Here is a 12,707-nt window from a genome sequence, read left to right as displayed (position 1 = left end):
CTGACAGCAAGACTAAGGGGCGGGGTCGAAGGTGCAATGATGCATACCAGAAAAAGAGCATGGTTATTCGTGCTCCCAGCCACAAGGCCTGGTCAAAGCTAGGGGTGAGCGAGCTTGAAAAGTACGGCACTTTGCAACTTAGGAGCTATATTTTTTAAAGGTTACCAGATTCGCAAATTGGGAAGCTGACAAACATATTCAATAAAGGCAGTCCTCCATGACAGTGGCTTGTGGCACACTGCCACTCATGGCCATTAGTGCACCATTTGGCAGATGCATACCTTTAGCTCCCTACTCTTTGAACTGCTTTTGTTCCACTCTCCATTGACAGAAGTTTCTTCCTAAAACTTTTCAGTGAGCAATGGGACGTGTGTGGCTGCTGCTATCTTGTTTCCACAATGCTACTCAAAGCCACCCTCAGTGGTAGAGGGTAAGAATTCTTATTGGCAGTCAATTCTTTGAAGCCTGAAGTTCTTCACATCATAGACGAGACTTCTAGCTGCATGGGTGAAATTTAAATTACGCCCGTGTAATTCACCTCATTTTGTGAATTTTGCACTACACCTGTTATGCAAAGTTGCCAAAATTTGGCCATTTCCCACTTTACATTATTACGTACCCTTGGCAGTAAAAATGTACTGTGAATACTCCACTCACTGTAAAGATTAACTGCAAACAAACAAAAGAACGAGAGCGTCTGTTTGCGGTGCCTTCGGTTTTTTTGCACAATGTTTTGACACAATATGTGTCCTTGCATAAAAAAACTGACACTTAGATGCATTTTATACTATAATATAGAACAAAATGACAGACTTGTATTTTGCGTGATTTAGCATAGCTTCCCATAATTTCGCCAAAAATGTGCATAATTACACAAATGGAATAGAGGTCAAGTGGCGCTAATATTCCCTTCGGCCGCAGTTGCTGAAAGTTAGGAATCTTTGCCCGCTTTCATTGAATGGTGAAGGTTCCTGACTTCACCAGACTTTGTTGGAAATGTTTCTATTTCTGTCAGCTCTAGATGAAGGAAGAGTAGGACTTGAAGACAGCAGAGAATTCAGTTTGAACTTTCATAACTTGATGCAGCTTGTGAGCCACGGTCGTTGGAATTAAAGGGATGGGCGGTGCCTTGAAAATGACCTGAATCGGTTTGTGATTGAGAGTGACGACCAGCAATTCCATACTAAGGTACTCTGTCTCAGCATATCCAGATGTAGAACTGACAATGTAACAAAACTCATCTTTTCAATCTTTTGCTCTGTAGCAGAGCCAGACCTAGTAGGATGCCCATGTGGATACATGAAACCGTCCTACAGAGGACAATGCAAGTGAGGTGGTTCATGTCCATAAATACAACAAAGAAGACATTTTCACCTTGTGATACACTTGCTGTGTGTTCACAGAGGACACCATATCAATAGAGATAAATAAACCACACACATGCCACAAATAACACCACTTACAAACAGAGAGAAGTAAAGAAGCCCAGTTATGGGGCAATCAATTAATGTTATACACCACGGGCTACAGAAGAATTATGAGATAATGTGGGAATAATTTTAGGTGTCAGGGGTGACTGAATTATGATGCAAGTAGAAGAACAATTTTGATGCAAATCATGTGACATTACTACTCACCTGTTACAGACACCAATGCTCATTAATGATTGAAATCACCCTCCTGGAACAAAGCATGCTATTGTTTCAAAGTCACAGTCTCTCGTTTTAGCACTCAGGAGCAAATCTGCCTCAAGAGCATCTATCTCAAAGAAAACTGTTTGCACTTTTAGATTTACTTTCGTTTAAATCATTATATCAAGTAGTTTTGTATAGAGCCGCTACCACCTTGAGCTGCTTTGGTGTACCAGTCCTTTGGTCATGCGTGGCTGAATAGTCAAGTCAAAATTCTTTATTTCAAAGAAATACATTCTTATAGAAGTATCACACACATTGCCCAATTCATTAAAATGGACAACCATAAATATCCTAAACCAACAATACATGGTTGGGTCCACTCAACCACACATGCTTACAAATTATGCACATGTAACCATATGAACATTAGAATTTCTCAATACAATGACTCAATACAATCCACAACCCAAAATCTCACATGTGTTTAAAACATTACAGTTACAGGTGTTGAGAATTTAGCAAGCATTTCATAAACCGGCATAACCACAAACACGGTTTATCAGATATCATGACACATTCTTTCCCTGTTCGGTCTGGAACTTTTCTAAAATGACAAAACAACAAGCTGGTGTGACCCCCTATCCTCCGGATAGACCCACAGCATTCAATGCCTATTAGGGATCCTTAGATGAACCGAGCGTCCTTACGAACCAGTGACGTTTAATACAAAACCTGGCAAATCACAGATCACAGGCTGCATCGCTGATGCAGCACTATACATTACACACTTCAGTCAGGTATAGTGACCGCATTTTGACAAAATGATATACAAGGGTTGACTGTTTTTATCTTCATCGGGTGCAATGCAGTGAGTTGACATTTCAGAAATATCAATCCCTTTTAACCGAAGCGAAACGGTCGCGTTCCTTATTTCTCGCTCGTTTAAGGCAGCTCGGAATAAAACACTTTGGTGAAAACAGCACATAAAGTACTTAGCGGATAGAAAACGCCTGACAGTTGCAATTAATTAGAGGAAAATGCAGTTCTATTGATAATCAAACTCAGCAGGGAAATTTTGTTCTGCTAACTGACCTTTTAAATATATATATATATATATGTATATCATTATAAATGGTGCTATTAAGAAAAAAAAACTCAGACGCCTTTTCACTCGACGGGTGGCTGTACTCACTGTGCAGCAAGGCATGAGCGTGCAGCTGGACTCAATGACTATGCACACCGGCACAGCAGAATTTTTTTCATTCCTCTCATTTCAAGCATCTGGAAGCTCGCCAAAGAAACCCCGTTTCCCGCGTTAACAGACACCGTTGCCATTCCCCTCCGTGCGCTCGCCGGGGGCTCGGCGGATACCCGGTGTCGCAGGAGTGAGAGGCAGGTCTCACGAGAGCACCCGGCAGACTGACGCGCGCGCTACCAGCCTCCGGGACGCACGCAGTGGCGGGACAGCGTCAGCCGGGGCCGCTGAGCACCGTGTAGCATCACACGTTCTGCAACAGTCCCTGGTATACCATGAGTTAAAGCACTAGTGAGTGATGTTCCGCACCGATACACCTTCCATTCTAACATGGGCCTAACCTGAGAAAAATTAAGCTGATTGCAGAAGGTGGAGCTCATAACATCAGGGCGCCAATTATGGGGAGCCAGTAGGACCTTGGCCTTTGGTACTTCTGGCACTGCCTCTGCTGACCTGTGCTGGGGTCACGAGGGCAGGTGCAGTGATAAGAAAGTATACAGTGCACTACTTCTATAGTTCGCTCGCATTGCCCTTTATATAGTTCCTCAGCAGCAAATAAGCGGCTTTTATAGCTCTAAGGCTGCTGAGTAATGGTGCTTGAGGCCAGTTCCAAAACCCCTGGCATTTTGTTCAAATGACGTCGACGTGTAACGTAAATTAAAAGCCTTATTCCTCTTTTGGCATCAGTTAACAGTTGCTAATATGTTTCAAAGCCACACGAATCGTATGCTGTGAGCTGGCTCACTTAAATGTGCAGTTCTGTGCCAGGACCTAAACTGCTCCCATTCTGAGTAGGAGAAGGGGTGTAGCACAAGCTTGAACCAAAACAAAGGCCTGATTTAAAGGGCCTTCATACATTCTTTTGTGGAAGTATCATGCTGGCTGGGAACCATTTTGAGCGTAACAACTTATCACTGATACGAGTGAAGGAAACAAATGGACACAGTTTATCACTTCACCAGCACTTTAGCGATTAGGCAGTTTTTTCACATTGTTCAACCCCAATATTGTAAGAGATGATGATGCACTGAAGGAATACAAGATGTATCTGTGGTAATGAATAATTACACAAAAATGATTAAAATGAGACATACTGTTTTGTAATAAATTCTTTTATAGTCTTTTATTTCATTCTTTTGTAGCACTCCTCATCCCAGTGTCGGGTGTCACTGCACTTTATGTCTCACACAAGCACACTAAACCATTTAAGTTTGTAAATCAATGTACTGGAAATATTACACAAGACAACGAGGTTTATAATGCATAGAAATCACATATCATCCAGACTTGAAGACCATCTATGCTGAGAGTGAATGGTCAGGAGAAACACAAGTCTGGATATAAAATGTAACACAGTGATTAGGTTGTCTGTACTAACAAGACTATATTACTTTCCAAAGGAACCTTTCTTTCCAATTTTAGAATAACAACAGATTGAGAAAAAAAACTAACAATCTAAACCCACAGTGTGCATACAGCTTCTTGATGCCTATGAATAGATCACTGCGCTATATTACAAGTATTGCAACTTATGAACTGGAAGTAACAAAATATTCACATTCAAAATGAGTATTCTACTTACCTATCTACATAAAATACAAATCTGTGATCTGCATGTTATACAGTGTGCTTAGCAGCAGGCACATAACCCAGTGTACAACTGAGGCACGCTACACACTGCTCTACCAGAGTGTGTGATTAGTGTTCCCCTGGTGTCATTATTCTTTGGTCTTCTGGCGCACAAGCCTAATAGCCCCTCGCCATGGTGTGTCCAAAGTGCTACAGGCCAAAATACAAGCAATGAAAATAGATCGTTATACATCCTGGGTTGGGGAGTAAAGAGCCAGGTATAATTGGGGTACATTGGTCTCTCACATCATTGAGCCCTGGTGCAACTGTACCTGCTGTCTAATGATAACTACATCCTGACTCCTTGCTGCACATTCGTATCAATGACTGTTGGACTTTGTGCAGTGATGCCTGAACAGCACTTTGACTCAATTCTGGATTTGATATTTATTTACTCCCAGAGCCCATAAATTGGGGGCCGAGGTGTGGCAGAGGAAAGGGGGTGGATGCACGAGGGGCAGAGCTTGAAAAGCAGAGTTTGACAGTCAATTTGCATTTAAAAAAAAAAAAGATACCGTAAAGAATTTAGCAACATGGACAAATGTGATAGTAAATCTGTTCTAACTTACCTGGTCACAATGTGGCTAAATTTGAAAATATTTCATAGGGTTAAGACACCTGCTGCAGTGATCTTTATGTGCCCAGCCATTTTTCAGAGGAATAAATAGTAGTACCATAACTCTGGTGGTTAACACAGTTCAGAAGAGTTCTGCATTATGTCCCAGTTTTGACTCACAAAGTAACATTGAGGGTTAATGTGCATTAGGGGAGCACTGAGTAATGTGGCTCAAGGGATCTCTGTGTTGTCTTGCTTTAGGGAAACACTGGTAATTGAGCATGATGTGCTGCAATAGCTAACATTTTCTATCCTTTTTTTTTCTCCTCTCATAAATCACAATTTCTCTTTCTGTGTAACTTTTTCTTGTAACTTCACAATAGCTAACCTTCTCCACCCTAGTTACTTTTCAATTTTTACACCAGCATGAACCCATTCTATAATCCCATTTAGCTCTTATTAACTTAATCCACCACTAAAAACAGAGGAAATGCTTCTAACAGTTTCCTGATAGCACCAGACTAACCAAATAACCAACAGATTTAACTGAATAACCAATAACCACTGTGTTAACTAGTGGGTTTGGGTTACAGAGTAATGTGCTACCCGTAATAAAGCACTTCAAGTCTTGTACGGATAGGTAACTGCTATATAAATTCAATGTATAGGATACAATAAAGTAAGTATTGGGTGTTGTGCAGGAGGTTTCTAGATATAGGCCACATGGCAGGATACATTTCCTTTTCGTGACAATTTGATGTTTTTTTTCTGCTTAAAGTTCTTTTTAATGTTTTGATGTTCCCCATTCTGTAAAATGTTTCAAGTAGTTTTATTTATTATGCTCCTCTGAAATGCTTTTAATCCAGACAGGACTGTGTGGCTCATCTTTATAATGCAACAATTTAAAGATAACTGAATGAATCTTGATTCTGTCAGACTAACTACTGCCTGTCTTAAATGATGTCTGTGATGCATCTAACCTACAAAAATATAAAATGCTGTAAAATGAATACAGTGAAAAATTAAAAATCCATTTCTGAAGCAGATCAACCAAACAAACATCTAGAAATTGAACTTCTCTCATAATTGTCCACATTAGATAATTAAGCTTTGATATGTTTCATTGCCATTTTGCATCATTCATATTGCTAAACCTGTAAACAACAGATCGGAAGCAAGGGTACAGTAATTGAATGGGCCATCCCAATTGACCAAATGGGGAAGCTCGGACATTTAGAGCCCGATTGGTCTTTTGGGGGAAAAGAGAATTGGAGATTAATAGGAAGTAGAGATAAGTATTTAAGCATTATCATTAAAATTGCATCGCCACACCATTCTGACGCCGCAGGAACGCCGCTAGGCCACCAGGGACGGGACGCACACGCTGTCGGTCCCCCTCGCCGCCTTGAGTGATCGTTGGCCGCAGTGTGGGGGGACTACAGCTCCCGGCAGTCAAAGCGCCAGCCAGGACTTCCTTCCGGCTTGATACGCGCCCGGAGGCGCCATAAAAACAGAGGCTCCCTCGGTGGAGCGGGGGACTCACCTTGCATCGCCACACCATTCTGACGCCGCAGGAACGCCGCTAGGCCACCAGGGACGGGACGCACACGCTGTCGGTCCCCCTCGCCGCCTTGAGTGATCGTTGGCCGCAGTGTGGGGGGACTACAGCTCCCGGCAGTCAAAGCGCCAGCCAGGACTTCCTTCCGGCTTGATACGCGCCCGGAGGCGCCATAAAAACAGAGGCTCCCTCGGTGGAGCGGGGGACTCACCTTGCATCGCCACACCATTCTGACGCCGCAGGAACGCCGCTAGGCCACCAGGGACGGGACGCACACGCTGTCGGTCCCCCTCGCCGCCTTGAGTGATCGTTGGCCGCAGTGTGGGGGGACTACAGCTCCCGGCAGTCAAAGCGCCAGCCAGGACTTCCTTCCGGCTTGATACGCGCCCGGAGGCGCCATAAAAACAGAGGCTCCCTCGGTGGAGCGGGGGACTCACCTTGCATCGCCACACCATTCTGACGCCGCAGGAACGCCGCTAGGCCACCAGGGACGGGACGCACATGCTGTCGGTCCCCCTCGCCGCCTTGAGTGATCGTTGGCCGCAGTGTGGGGGGACTACAGCTCCCGGCAGTCAAAGCGCCAGCCAGGACTTCCTTCCGGCTTGATACGCGCCCGGAGGCGCCATAAAAACAGAGGCTCCCTCGGTGGAGCGGGGGACTCACCTTGCATCGCCACACCATTCTGACACCGCAGGAACGCCGCTAGGCCACCAGGGACGGGACGCACACGCTGTCGGTCCCCCTCGCCGCCTTGAGTGATCGTTGGCCGCAGTGTGGGGGGACTACAGCTCCCGGCAGTCAAAGCGCCAGCCAGGACTTACTTCCGGCTTGATACGCGCCCGGAGGCGCCATAAAAACAGAGGCTCCCACCGCGTCGCGGGACGCACGCGGGCGCCGCCGGGCTGAGCCCGGGCAGAGGGCGGGCCGTCTGTGGCCGTCAGGGGCCGAAGGAGGCCGGGCTGGGCCACCCCTCTAAGGCAAGTGCTCTCGTCATAATTGGATACCCCTTGTACTATACCACCATCTGCTCTGAATACATTCACTATCACGGAATTGACTTTCGCATGCAAGCTTGCATATTGTATTATCCTGAGAGTTGGTTGGCTACAAGTTTGTTAGAGTGACTACCGACCCTATCAGTGGACATTTATTAAATGGTGCCCAATTAGTTGCAGGTTTGCTTGGTACTTTCACCAATCTTTACTGGCAGAGGTTCCCTAATACGTTTGGTACATGATTGCAGTTAAATCTAGATAGTGTAATAAGAGGACACGCGTTGGATTTTTGTTTCTGTGTGTGATCCAACTTAGAATTTACTATTTACTATTTACTGTGTTGTAATTGTGGTGATAGCTTAAGTAATATATCTTGAGGCGCGGGGCATTAGGGTTGGCCATAGAGAGCTAAGCAACAGGGCTCTGAATTTAATTGTGATCCATATTGTCAATTTATGGCAAAGAAATATTCCACTATGGATAATTACCTTGTGAAAGTAGTAAGCCAAATTAACAAGGATAGAAGGAAGTCATTGGGCCGCGAAGATATTACTTCTACCAATTTAGGCACTTTGAGTAACAGTGGTAACATTATTATAAATACTGTGACGCCTAATGTCCCTGTGACTGAGTGTTTGTTAACAGAGTTCACGGCGCTTCCTGAGTCTCCTGTAGTCTTAGAGCGTCCTGTACCTATGCCTGTAGACTCTAACACCACAACCCTGAATCTGTTGGAAGAAACTGGAATTGTCTCTCTTTCCGAATGCTCCCCAAAAAAAAGGGTTGTAAGGGAGTGTAGGAAAACGAAACAAAACAGAGGTGGGGCACAGCAGAAATCGAACTATCAAGTCATCACAAAAAACCCCTTTACCCAAAAGGGGACTATGACCGATAACTGTGGCAATGATACATTTTCACCCGACACTATGTCCTGTATTATTAAGGCCTTTGAGGACAAAATAGAGGCAGTGGTAAAACCACTAGTTGAAAAAATAGATAGATTATCCGCAGAAGTGCTCAGACTAGGTGGTTCCCTATCCTCATTAATTAACACTCAGACCAAATCGCAGTGTGGTTTAAATGAGCAAGAGGAAAGAAATGTACAAGTCCCGCCCAAGGAGAACATTCCCCTAGCTAATTCTACCCTAAGCAAACATTTGCCTGACAAAATAATCGCCCCGGACTTTGATCCATCCCCTTCAGGCTGGACAATGGTTCAAGCAAAGAAAACCCGCTCTACTAATTTACCCCCTCAATGCGAACCATATGTTGTAGTACTTACAAATGTGCCACCCTTAGATACTATGCAGTCTAAGGTGCAAAATGAAACACATGATTGTCTTAAACGGAAAACAGTTTCCTGGCTACACCACAACTGTGGGTTCCCTGTCAACTATTCGGAACAGATCCTATCAACCAGACGGGTCCCTTGGATTGGGAGTGCCAGGAAAGCTTGTAAAGGAGATTGCATAATAATCAACTTTAAACATCCTCAACACGTGGCGACCGTACTACTCAGAGCAGCATCATTGGTACCGACAGAGAATAGTGTGGGTGCACATCCGCTAGGCTATTTCTACCAGTACCTAGCTAGGGGTAAGCAGATTACCACTCCGAGCATATCTCAAAATGTTTTCCAAGGTTTACCATTTCAGATTAACATGAATAATAGGTACTTGGCACTAAGCTCCCTGGACTCGAATGATTGACTAACTCCACCACCTGTGTCAGATAGGAAATCTAAGCTAACAATTCAAGGTGGAAATATGACTTTGTCCACTGTGGTAGCTAGTGATGAAATTGCCCAAATAGGGGTGGGGGTCCCCATGTTAACTACTGATAGCTTGGGTGAGAAGAGACAATCTGGTATCAGGCACACTAAGGATGGGGGTCCAACCATCGTAAACTCACCACCGCATGGAAATAATGTATCACATACTATTGCGGACGGTGTAGCCGAATTCCCATCTGTTAGATTAATATCATGGAACATAGCAGGGGTATCAAGGAATATGCAGGATGAGGGTTGGTGCTCCTACATTGAAAACTTTGATATTATTCTTCTCCAGGAGACATGGGCCACAGATACACCGCATAGACTGGGTTATAAAACTTTTAGTCGGGGCGCAGTGCCATCCGTGAGAGGAAGAGCATCTGGCGGTCTGGTAATTTGGATAAGGGTTACTGTGGAGGCAGAAATCACATTACTGCCGATTGATTCCCTAGATATAATGGGATTAAGAATGGCGACTAAGGGGAAAGAAACAATATATCTAATAAATGTTTATAATAGACCGCATCCCCATAGTAAAGATTCACAGGTGATAATCCACCTTGACTCCTTTTTAAACACTTTAAGTCCAAGTAAGCAGGTAATTGTTGGTGGAGATTTTAACTGTCAATATGAGCCGATATTGGGCTTGGATACCTTATTTGAGGAACAGGATATAGCTAATAATGTCCTTTCCCAGGATGTCCTTAACTTACACTATAAACTTGTAGATGCATTGACTCTATATCTAAGTAAAAGCTACAAAAAGGATCTGAGTCAGAAAGATAACAATCCAGCAACAACAAATCTTTGGTATAATAACGATTGTCGCAAGGCTAAAAATGATCTGATTCAGGCTGTAAAAGTAAAGGACGCACAGGGAATTAAAGATAGTAGACTAGCATATAAAAAGACATTGTCCCAAGCAAAAAAAAACTGGGATGATGTTCTTTGGGATGACCTTTTAATTGCAGCTCACCAGAAAGAACAGGCCACATTTTGGAACTTAATTTCCAAAGGAAATAAAAAAGGCAGATCATCTAGGGATATATATCTTGATGAAGAAACCTGGTGCAAGCACTTCTCTAAATTATACTGCAATACAAATGAGGAGATGGCTATGGATGATATCGAAATAAATAGATTACTTGATAATAACACCCGTCTACACTTTAGCCATGAAGAAACTGTTGAGGCACTCCTGGCTATTAAATCGGGTAAAGCACCAGGCCCTGACAAAATCCCCGGTGACTTGCTAAAGCACGATGTAGGAATCTGGGGACCCTATATAAATTTTTTATGCAATTCTATAGTGGCTGGGACACCAATCCCTGATTCATGGAAAGGGGCTGAAATTGTAACAATTTTTAAGAAAGGGGATCGTTATGATCCAGCAAATTACCGCCCCATTAGTTTAATTGATCTTTTACAAAAAACTTTCGCCAGACATATCTTAAATAGACTTTTATTGTGGATAAAAGGGGAACAGATTTTAACTAAATACCAAGCAGGATTCAGGCTAAAAACCAGCACAGTAGATCAAGTATTTAGATTTATGTGTATTTGCTGGAAATATATTAATATAAGAAAGGGAAGTTTGTACGTAGCATTTATCGATTTAAGGGCTGCCTTCGACCTTGTACCCCGTAAATTACTTTGGTCCACTCTCAAAGACATTGCAGTCCCTAGTGAGCTACTCAGGGAAATAATTAGACTCCACACAGGAAACTATGCTAGGGTCAGATGGGGTAAGGGAGGAGAAATCTCAAAAGAGATCCCTGTGGAGCGGGGTGTCCGTCAAGGGTGTGTGCTGGCGCCCACCCTCTTCTCCTTATATGTTAACAATATACCTAACTATCTTAAAGATTGTAAACATGACTCCCCGAAATTAGCAGATGAGGTAGTCACCGCATTACTTTTTGCTGATGACACAATCCTCATCTCGCAAACCCCGCAAGGTTTACAAAACTTAGTAAACACTTTTAATAATTACTGCGTGGAAAAGGGACTAGAAATTAATTCATCTAAAACAAAGTATATGTCCATAAATCCCCAGAAATCCTTTAGAAAGAATTTGGCCCTAAACAACCAGAAGCTGGAATATGTTGAGAGTTTTAATTACCTGGGCATTATGCTGGATAGTACACCCAATTGGAAAGGGCAATTGGAAAAAAGTAACTTAATTTTAAAACAAAATTCAATGCCCATCCTAAAGGTGCACGGCAGTAGCCAATCTAAATCAATCACGCCGGCACTCGAATTATTTAAAGCAAAGGCCCAATCAGCAGCACTTTATGGTGCCGAGGTCTGGGGTTATTCCTGCAACAACAATTTTAGGAAGGAAGAGAACAACTTTATACGCAGGTTACTAAAAATACCAGTAAGAACGCCGATAATTCCAGTCTTTCTGGATATTAATCTTAAGAGAACTGACCATCAAGCTAAACTAAGGCCTCTACTCTATTGGATTAGATTATGGACAACCCGAGTTGAGCGATTACAAGAACGGATTGCTAGAAATAATTAGGATTGACGAATATAAAAGTATCCCCTGGTTAAAACACATCTCCCAGTGGTTCAAAAAGCTTGGGTTTACTCATTTTTGGGAAAACCCGCAGAATATGTCACCAAATTCAAAAAATCTTTTGAAATCTGCTTTTTGGATATATGTAAAGAACGAAGTATCCACTAATACTACACTGGGTACATTGTCACAGGAATTTTTATCTGTTAAGGATACCCCTATATTCGAACAATTCATGGATGAGATAAGACCACCACTAGCTAAAACACTGTATCTTCAATACCGATATGGAGTTTTACAGATAGCTGCAAACACCAGTAGTTGGAGGGGCAATGAAGATGAAAGTGGTTTGTGCACCCTTTGCGTACAAAAAGCAATAGAAAATGACGCTCATGTACTGTTTTTCTGCCCAGCTTACAAAAAACCAAGAATTCGATGGATTAAACCCCTGTGTATAAATCTGGGGTTTAGGCTTTTCAAAGAGGCAGAACGTACATTCAAAGCAAATACTTCACAACTAATAGTCTTTGGTCTAAGTAGATTCCTATTTAATGTATATCTTATAAGGAATAAGAAAGGATACAAATTATAATACTTAAAGACTGGTTAGCTAATGTACTTGGTTGGTTTGACACTATGAATTTTACTCTTTCACCCTTTGCAAAATGTATTTTAATAACTTTTTATATATTATCTGGCTTTTTTAACTAATTTATATGTTTTTAGCATAGCTGTGACAGAATTGAACGTGATTGACCTCCATCATATTGCCTGGAACTTTGGAT

At 42.7% G+C, this 12,707-nt stretch overlaps 1 protein-coding gene across 1 annotated transcript in view; it reads right to left on the bottom strand.

Annotated features, from left to right (window-relative positions):
• OSBPL5 (oxysterol binding protein like 5) overlaps positions 1 to 2,940 on the bottom strand; it is a 1,218,591-nt gene extending 1,215,651 nt beyond the window's left edge. The window contains exon 1 of the mRNA XM_085644727.1: positions 2,827 to 2,940. The gene's annotated coding sequence lies outside the window, so the exon portion shown is untranslated. The remainder of the gene's footprint in view (positions 1 to 2,826) is intronic.
• Positions 2,941 to 12,707: the final 9,767 nt, after the last annotated feature.

The sequence above is a fragment of the Triturus cristatus genome, chromosome 3_1 (assembly GCF_964204655.1).
Source record: "Triturus cristatus chromosome 3_1, aTriCri1.1, whole genome shotgun sequence".
Lineage (NCBI taxonomy): Eukaryota > Metazoa > Chordata > Amphibia > Caudata > Salamandridae > Triturus > Triturus cristatus.
Note: the sequence above shows the minus strand (reverse complement) of the source record. Positions and strands in the feature narration are given on the sequence as shown.